This window comes from Piliocolobus tephrosceles, chromosome 4 (genome assembly GCF_002776525.5).
Source record: "Piliocolobus tephrosceles isolate RC106 chromosome 4, ASM277652v3, whole genome shotgun sequence".
Lineage (NCBI taxonomy): Eukaryota > Metazoa > Chordata > Mammalia > Primates > Cercopithecidae > Piliocolobus > Piliocolobus tephrosceles.
This window is the reverse complement of record NC_045437.1, coordinates 138,639,312-138,649,149: the sequence shown is the minus strand read 5'-3', so window position 1 is coordinate 138,649,149 and position 9,838 is coordinate 138,639,312.

Below are 9,838 nucleotides of genomic sequence, written 5' to 3'. Positions count from 1 at the left end.
GATACCATCTCACACCAGTTAGAATGGCAATCATTCAAAAGTCAGGAAACAACAGGTGCTGGAGAGGATGTGGAGAAATAGGAACACTTTTACACTGTTGGTGGGAGTGTAAACTGGTTCAACCATTATGGAAAACAGTATGGCGATTCCTCAAGGATCTAGATCTGGATGTACCATATGACCCAGCCATCCCACTACTGGGTATATACCCAAAGGATTAGAAATTGTGTTGCTATAAGGACACATGTACACGTATGTTTATTGCGATACTATTCACAATAGCAAGGACTTGGAATCAACCCAAATGTCCATCTGTGACAGACTGGATTAAGAAAATGTGGCACATATACACCATGGAATACTATGCAGCCATAAAAAGGGATGAGTTTGTGTCCTTTGTAGGGACATGAATGCAGCTGGAAACCATCATTCTTAGCAAACTATCACAAGAACAGAAAATGGAACACCTCTTGTTCTTACTCATAGGTGGGAACTGAACAATAAGATCACTTGGACTTGGGAAGGGGAACATCACACACCGGGGCATATCATGGGGTGGGGGGAGGTAGGAGGGATTGCATTGGGAGTTATACCTGATATAAATGATGAATTGATGGGTGCTGATGAGTTGATGGGTGCAGCACACCAACATGGCACAAGTATACATATGTAACAAACCTGCACGTTATGCACATGTACCCTAGAACTTAAAGTATAAAAAAAAAAAAAAAAAAAAAAGAATGTTGAGCCAGGTGTGGTGGCTCACACCTATAATCCCAGCACTTTGGGAGGCCAATGCAGGCAGATCATGAGGTCAGGCAATAGAGATAATCCTGGCTAATATGGTGAAATCCTGTGTCTACTAAAAGTACAAAAATATTAGCCAGGCATGGTGGTGGGCACCTGTTGTCCCAGCTACTCAGGAGGCTGAGGCAGGAGAATGGCGTGAACCTGGGAGGCAGAGCTTGCAGGGAGCCGAGATCATGCCATTGCCCTCCAGCTTGGGCGACAGAGTGAGACTCCGTCTCAGAAAAAAAAAAGAAAAGAAAAAAGAATGTCAAACATTGGTCCCCACTCTCTTCTGGCTTGTAGGGTTCCTGCAGAGAGATCTGCTGCTAGCCTGATGGGCTTCCCTTTGTGTATAACCCAACGTTTCTCTCTGGCTGAGCTTAACATTTTTTCCTTTATTTAAACCTTGGTGAATCTTGACAATTTTGTGTCTTGGGTTTGCTCTTCTCCAGGAGTATCTCTGTGGTGTTCTCTATATTTCCTGAATTTGAATATTGGCCTGTCTTGATAGGTTGGGGAAGTTCTCTTGGATAATATCCTGAGGAAGGTTTTCCAACTTGGTTCCATTCTCCCTGTCACTTTCAGGTACACCAATCAAACATAGGTTTGGTCTTTTCACATATTCCCATAGTTCTTGGAGGCTTTGTTTGCTCCTTCTCATTCTTTTTTCTCCAATCTTGTCTTCTTGCTTTATTTCATTGTCTTCAATCACTGATATCCTTTCTTCTGCTTGATCAATTTGGCTATTGATACTTGTGTATTCTTCATGAAGTTCTTGTGTTATGTTTTTCAGCTCCGTCAGGTCATTTATGTTCTTCTCTAAACTGGTTATTCTAGTTAGCAATTCGTCTAACCTTTTTTCAAGTTTCTTAGCCTCCTTTCATTAGGTTAGAACATGCTCCTTTAGCTCTGAGGAGTTTTTTATTACCCACCTTCTGAAGCCTGCTTCTGTGAATTCATGAAACTCATTATCCATCCAGTTTGTTCCCTTATTGGCGAGGAGTTGTGATCCTTTGGAGGAGAAGAAGAGTCCTGGTTTTTGGAATTTTCAGCCTTTTTGCGCTGGTTTCTCTCCATCTTTGTGGATTCATCTACCTTTGGTCTTTGATGTTGGTGACCTTTGGATGGGGTGTCTTTGTGGATGTGCTATGCTTTCTGTTTGTTAGTTTTCCTTCTAATAGTCAGGCCCCTCTGCCTCAGGTATGCTGGAGTTTGCTGGAGGTCCACTCCTGACCCTGTTTGCCTGGGTATCACCAGCAGAGGCTGCAGAACAGCAAAGACTGCTGCTTGTTCTTTCCTCTGGAAGCTTCGTCCCAGAGGGGCACCAGCCAGATGCCAGCCAGAGCTCTTCTGTATGAGGTGTCTGTCAGCCTCTACTGGGAGGTGTCTCCCAGTCAGGATACATGGGGGTCAGCAACCCTTAGCTGAGCTCGAATGCTGTGCTGGGAGGTCCACTGCTCTTTTCAAGAGTCAGCAGGCAGGAACATTTAAGTCTGCTGATGCTGCACCCACAGCCACCCTTTCCCCCAGGTGCTCTGTCCCAGGTATATGGGGGTTTTATCTATAAGTCTCTGAATGGGGCTGCTGCCTTTTTTTCGGAGATGCTCTGCCCAGAGTGTAGAAATCTGGCAGTCTGGCCACAGCAGCCTTGCTGAGCTGCAGTGGGCTCTACCCAGTTCGAACCTCCTGGCTCCTTTGTTTACACTGTGAGTGTAAAACCACCTACTCAAGCCTCAGCAATGGTGGATGCCCCTCCCCACACCAAGCTCAAGTGTCCCAGGTGGATCTCAGACTGCTTCTCTGCTGGCAGTGAGAATTTCAAGCCAGTGGATCTTAGTTTGCTGGGCTCTGTGGGGGTGGGACCTGCCAAGCCAGACCACTTGGCTCCCTGGCTTCAGTACCCCTTTCCAGGGGAGTGAACGGTTCTGAATCTCTGGTGTTCCAGGCCATTGGGTTATGGGAAAAAAAAAAAAAAAAAAACAAAACCAAAAAACTCCTGCAGCTAGTTCGGTGTCTGCCCAAATGGCCGCCCAGTTTTGTGCTTGAAACCCAGGGCCCTGGTGGAGTAGACACCAGAGGGAATTTCCTGGTCTTGGGTTGCAAACACCATGAGACAAGTGCAGTATCTGAGCCGCACTGTGCACTGTTCCTCAGGCTCAGTCCCCTACTGCTTCCCTTGGGTAGGGGAGAAAATTCCTCGAACCCTTGTGCTTCCCGGGTGAGGTGACGCCCTGCCCTACTTTGGCTCGCCCTCTGTGGGCTGCACCCACTATCCAACCAGTCCCAATGAGATGAACCGTGTACCTCAGTTGGAAATGCAGAAATCACCCGCTATCTGTGTCGATCTTGCTGGGAGCAGCAGACTGGAGCTCTTCCTATTCAGCCATCTTGCCAGCAATCCATTTCTTTTTCTTTTTAAAGGAGTTCTTTTCAGGACCCCAATTTGAGAGTTAAGAATGGCCCCTGTTCCGGTCTACTCATCTGACAAAGGGCTAATATCCAGAATCTACAAAGAACTCAAACAAATTTACAAGAAAAAAACAAACAACCCCATCGAAAAGTGGGCAAAGGATATGAACAGACATTTCTCAAAAGAAGACATGCAAACAGCCAACAGACACATGAAAAAATGCTCGTCATCACTGGCCATCAGAGAAATGCAAATCAATACCACAATGAGATACCATCTCACACCAGTTAGACTGACAATCATTCAAAAGTCAGGAAACAACAGGTGCTGGAGAGGATGTGGAGAAATAGGAACACTTTTACACTGTTGGTGGGATTGTAAACTGGTTCAACCATTGTGGAAAACATTATGGCGATTCCTCAAGGATCTAGAACTAGAAATACCATATGACCCAGCCATCCCATTACTGGGGATATACCCAAAGGATTATAAATCATGCTGCTATAAAGACACATGTACATGTGTGTTTATTGCGGCACTATTCACAATAGCAAAGACTTGGAATCAACCCAAATGTCCATCAGTGACAGACTGGATTAAGAAAATATGGCACATATACACCATGGAATACTATGCAGCCATAAAAAAGGATGAGGTTGTGTCCTTTATAGGGACATGGATGCAGCTGGAAACCATCATTCTCAGCAAACTATCACAAGAACAGAAAGCCAAACACCACATGTTCTCACTCATAGGTGGGAACTGAATAATGAGATCACTTGGACTCGGGAAGGGGAGCATCACACACCGGGGCCTATTATGGGGAGGGGGGAGGAGGGAGGGATTGCACTGGGAGTTATACCTGATGTAAATGACTGGTTGATGGGTGCTGACGAGTTTGATGGGTGCAGCATACCAACATGGCACAAGTATACATATGTAACAAACCTGCACTTTATGCACATGTACCCTAGAACTTAAAGTATAATTGAAAAAAAAAAAAAAAAAAAAAAAAAAGAATGGCCCCTGGACTGACGGGGGTGAGTAAAAAATGTAGGGCCTTATTAATTGATCTCTATTTTCCAATAGGGGAAATTTCCTGGGAATGCTATGGTTCTATCAAACACAATCTGAAAAATATAGGTTTCAGTTATCTGTTGCTTATGGTTTCTCATTGTTACATAAGCCATCCGATTTTTAGTGGCTTAAAATAGTAATTTATTACTATCTTATGTTCTTGTGTATTGACTGGATTCAGCTGAAGAGTTCTTTCTTGAAGTCTCTCAAGGTTGCATCTGAGGGTAGAGTCATCTAGAGGCTTCCTCACTCTTATAGTTCCTGACTGAACTAGGAAGGTTGGAGGGACTGGGGATTGATGGGTCATTGTGGGCCTTAACCTGACCTCTCCATGTAGCTAGCTTGAGCATCCTCATAGCATGGTGTTCTCATCTTAAAGGGTAGCTACCTCTCTCCATAGTGAGCATTCCGAGAGACTTAGATGGAGGCTTCCAGGCTTCTAGTGACCTTTCCCTGTATATCACTCGGTATTAATTTCACCATTTCTGCTTGTCAAAGAACTCATAAACAGTCCAAATTCAAGAGGATGGAAAAATAGGTTCTACCTCTCAATGGGGAAATGTACAGTGAGGATAGGTATTGATGGCAATCATTTTGAGAAAAGCTACCTCAGGTAATATTAAGTCCAGAGAAGATAAGGACTTATCCCTAGACCCTAGGGCCAAAAATGGCAGAGCCAAGATTTAAGTCAAAATTATGAAAAATGAAATCCTCTTTCTAAGAAAGTCTCAATATCAAATCCTTCCACTTAGTACTGAAAATTAAAAATCTCACTCTGCTGATTGTAGGTCAAGCAGGCTTTGTGTTGAAAATGTTATTATGACTGGCATGAGTTTAGATTAAAAAATGTAACTAGATCCAATACCTAATAGGTAATGAGAGAACATCATTTATAATTTTATCTGAGAATGTCAAAAGCCTAGAAATAAATCTAGCAAAATATGTGTAAGACCTCTAAAGAGAAAATACAAAATGTAGAAAACAGCTATTAAAGAAGGCTTAAATGAATGCTGAGATGTACCACATTCATGGATAGGAATTCTTAGTGTCATTGTCGATACTTCTAAACCTGTTTTGTAGATTCAAAGAATTTCCAATAAAAATTCTAGCCATTTTTTCCCCACTCAGAACTTGATTAATTCTAACACCAACACGAAAGAGTAAAGGGCCAAGAATTGCCAGACATTTCTGTAGAAGAGCAGAAAGATATGCAAAACAATGTGCATAGCAGCACTGGTAACAATGGCAAAAACCTGAAAATGGCCCAAGTGCCCATCTGAGGGAATGTATATGAATAAATGGTGGTATTTTCATAGAACCAAAAGAATATAATTCTTTGCTTATACAATGGTCAAAGCCATTAAGTACAGAGAAATATGACAGTATAGATGAATCTTAGCAAGTTAATATTAAGGGAAAAAGTAAGTGCTCACATTTTAATTCAACTTGATAACCATTTTGTAAAATAACTATAATAAAATACTTTTAGAAGATTGTTATAAATATAGTTAAACTATGTAAAAAGAAAAACAAGAGACTTATGAACACAAGATTTAGGATGATGCTTATCTTAGGTGGAGAAAGACAGCAGAATGAGATGGGTTTCATATGGTTAGTTAGTATCAAGGGTGTATCTTCTGTTTTGAGTGGTGGGTTGGGGATACTAAACACATTCTTAAAGTTAACCAAATACATAAAGCAGGTGATGCTAGGGCCAATGAGGAGACCAAAAATTATTATTAATTGAATTCTGTACATTTAAGGTCCAGCAAACAAACTCAACCCTGATAAGTATTGTTCAACCTAGGTACTCAGCTATCTAAGTTGAGGCAGGTAAACTGACCTTTGGCTAATTATGAGGTTAGGTAGGTTTGTCTTTGTTGCTTTCCCATCAGCAGAGCTTGTGCTTGCTTTATCTATCTCAAATGGTGTAGAATGATTGACATTTGGAGTTGGCAGTGTCCTAATCCTCTAATTATACTCATTGATTTTTTAAAAGGGAGAAAACTAAGGATAAGAGAAGTTATGTGGCAATAGGATGCAATCAAACCAGGACAAGAACATACAATGTATTACCGCTTGTCTGATATCTTTGTTTTTTATATTAATCAAATTCTAAATTACTGAGGTACCATTGTACAATTAGGCCCTATGAGTTCTATGTATTTATCTGTAATAGATAATAAATTTATTTATAAGTATACTTTCTGAGACATCAAGTTCCAGTATATCTCCAAAGGTGTAATTGGAGTTTATCAATTCCTTCTCTCTCTTTCTCTCTCTACACACACACACACACACACACACACACACACACACACACACACAGATAAATTACTTATTTGAAAGTTTCAATATCAACACTATCAAATATGATAGGGCCCACATTTATGCCCCTTCACCCCAACCATACTGTAAAGCTGCTGGTAAGGTTTAGGAGTACAAATGTTCCTCAGAGATTATGTTTTTACTGGCCAGGCATGGTGGCTTATGCCTGTAATCCCAGAACTTTGGGAGGCCAAAGCAGGCGGATCACCTGAGGTCAGAAGTTTGAGACCAGCCTGACCAACATGGAGAAACCCTGTCTCTACTAAAATACAAAAAAAAAAAAAAAAAAAAAAAAAAAAAGAGATTATGTTTTTTGCCTTTTCTTCATTATATTCATTAAAACATAATTGTCATCTCCTACAAAAGACAAGGCCAAAGTATGTCAAATTTTGTGTTGCAGTGTTTTTAGTTTATCTATTTTTCTAGGTTTCATCAGAACAGAAGGGGAGGAGTCAGGTTTATATTCACTGGGAAAAAACCCAAGAAATAATTTTCTCATTTTGTAACAAAAGCAGGCAATAAAAGAAGATATTTTGGGCGTACACTGGGTGTCTTAGTCCCATTAGGCTGCTATAACAAAATACCATGAATTAGGTCGCTTATAAACAGAATGTTTTCTCACAGTTCTGGAGGCTGGCAAATCCAAAATCAAGGCATCAGCAGATTGTCTGGTGAGGGCCTGCTTTCCAGATGACTTTTGATTATAACCTCACATGGTGGAAAAGGTGAGGGTCTCCCTGTGGTCTCTTTTGTAGGAGCACTAATAACTTCCCAAAGGTTATTAGTATATATTATACTATATAGCTATATTTAATTATGGGAAGGATGATTGACTGGATGGAGTGGGCAGTTTTATATGTCAGCTTCATTAGGCTATAGTACTCACTTATTAATCTAATACTAATCTAGCTGTTACTGCTAATGTAATTTGCAGATGTGGTTAATAACTACAATCAGTTGACTTTAAGTACATGAGATTACCCTCAACAGTGTGGATGGGCATTATTCAATCAGTTAAAGGACCTTAGGAACAAATCTTGAATTTTTCTGGAAAGGAGGAACCTTTGCTTCAAGACTCCATCAACTCCTGCCTGAGTTTTCAGTCTGCTGATCTGCCCTATATTTAATTTAGGACCCATGAAAGAGGACACAAACAAATGGAAGAACATACCATGCTCATGGATACATGGATAGGAAGAATCAATATTGTGAAAATGGCCATACTGCCCAAGGTAATTTATAGATTCAATGCCATTCCCATCAAGCTACCAATGACTCTCTTCATGGAATTGGAAAAAACTGCTTTAAAGTTCATATGGAACCAAAAAAGAGCCTGCATTGCCAAGACAATCCTAAGTCAAAAGAATAAAGCTGGAGGCATCACGCTGCCTGACTTCAAACTGTACTACAAGGCTACAGTAACCAAAACAGCATGGTACTGGTACCAAAACAGAGATATAGACTAATGGAACAGAACAGAGCCCTCAGAAATAATACCACACATCTACAACCATCTGATCTTTGACAAACCTGACAGAAACAAGAAATGGGGAAAAGATTCCCTATTTAATAAATGGTGCTGGGAAAATTGGCTAGCCATAAGTAGAAAGCTGAAACTGGATCCTTTCCTGACTCATTATACGAAAATTAATTCAAGATGGATTAGAGACTTAAATGTTAGACCTAAAACCATAAAAACCCTAGAAGAAAACCCAGGTAAATACCATTCAGGACATAGGCATGGGCAAGGACTTCATGTCTAAAACACCAAAAGCAATGGCAGCAAAAGCCAAAATTGACAAATGGGATCTCATTAAACTAAAGAGCTTCTGCACAGCAAAAGAAACTACCATCAGAGTGAACAGGCAACCTACAGAATGGGAGAAAATTTTTGCAATCTACTCATCTGTCAAAGGGCTAATATGCGGAACCTACAAAGAACTCAAACAAATTTACAAGAAAAAAACAACCCCATCAAAAAGTGGGCAAAGGATATGAACAGACATTTCTCAAAAGAAGACATTCATACAGCCAACAGACACATGAAAAAATGCTCGTCATCACTGGCCTTCAGAGAAATGCAAATCAAAACCACAATGAGATACCATCTCACACCAGTTAGAATGGCAATCATTCAAAAGTCAGGAAACAACAGGTGCTAGAGAGGATGTGGAGAAATAGGAACACTTTTACACTGTTGGGATTATAAACTGGTTCAACCATTGTGGAAAACAGTATGGCAATCTCTCAAGGATCTAGAACAAGAAATACCATATGACCCAGCCATCCCATTACTGGGGATATACCCAAAGGATTATAAATCATGCTGCTATAAAGACACATGTACATGTGTGTTTATTGCGGCACTATTCACAATAGCAAAGACTTGGAATCAACCCAAATGTCCATCAGTGACAGACTGGATTAAGAAAATATGGCACATATACACCATGGAATACTATGCAACCATAAAAAAGGATGAGGTTGTGTCCTTTATAGGGACATGGATGCAGCTGGAAACAATCATTCTCAGCAAACCATCACAAGAACAGAAAGCCAAACACCGCATATTCTCACTCATAGGTGGGAACTGAACAATGAGATCACTTGGACACAGGAAGGAGAACATCACACACTGGGGCCTATTATGGGGAGGGGAGAAGGGGGAGCGATGGCATTGGGAGTTATACCTGATGTAAACAACAAGTTGAATGGTGCTGGCGAGTTGATGGGTGCAGCACACCAACATTGCACAAGTATACATATGTAACAAACCTGCACATTGTGCACATGTACCCTAGAACTTAAAGTATAATTAAAAAAAAAAAATTAGGACCCACCAGCCCCAACAATTGCATGAGCCAATTCCTCAAAATAAATCTCTTTATGTATGTATCACTTATACATACATGCAACATATGTTAACACACATACATATATATGTGTACATACATACTTATGCCCCCTGTTGCTTCAGTTTCTCTGGAGATCTCTTACTGATACTCTTGCCTCATGAAGTGAAAGACTGGGGAATTGGAGTTGTTCTGGTTTTCCCATTAACCAGTAAGGTGAACTCAAACGGCCTATGGACTTCTTGAGGACAAGGACAACATTTTCCTTACTGATGTTTTTCTGGCATTTACATAGCTCCTAGTGTACGTTAGGTGTTTAGTAAGTATTTGATGAGTTAATGAATAAATGAATAGTCTGCCTTTTCCTTGGTCTCAGTTGTCT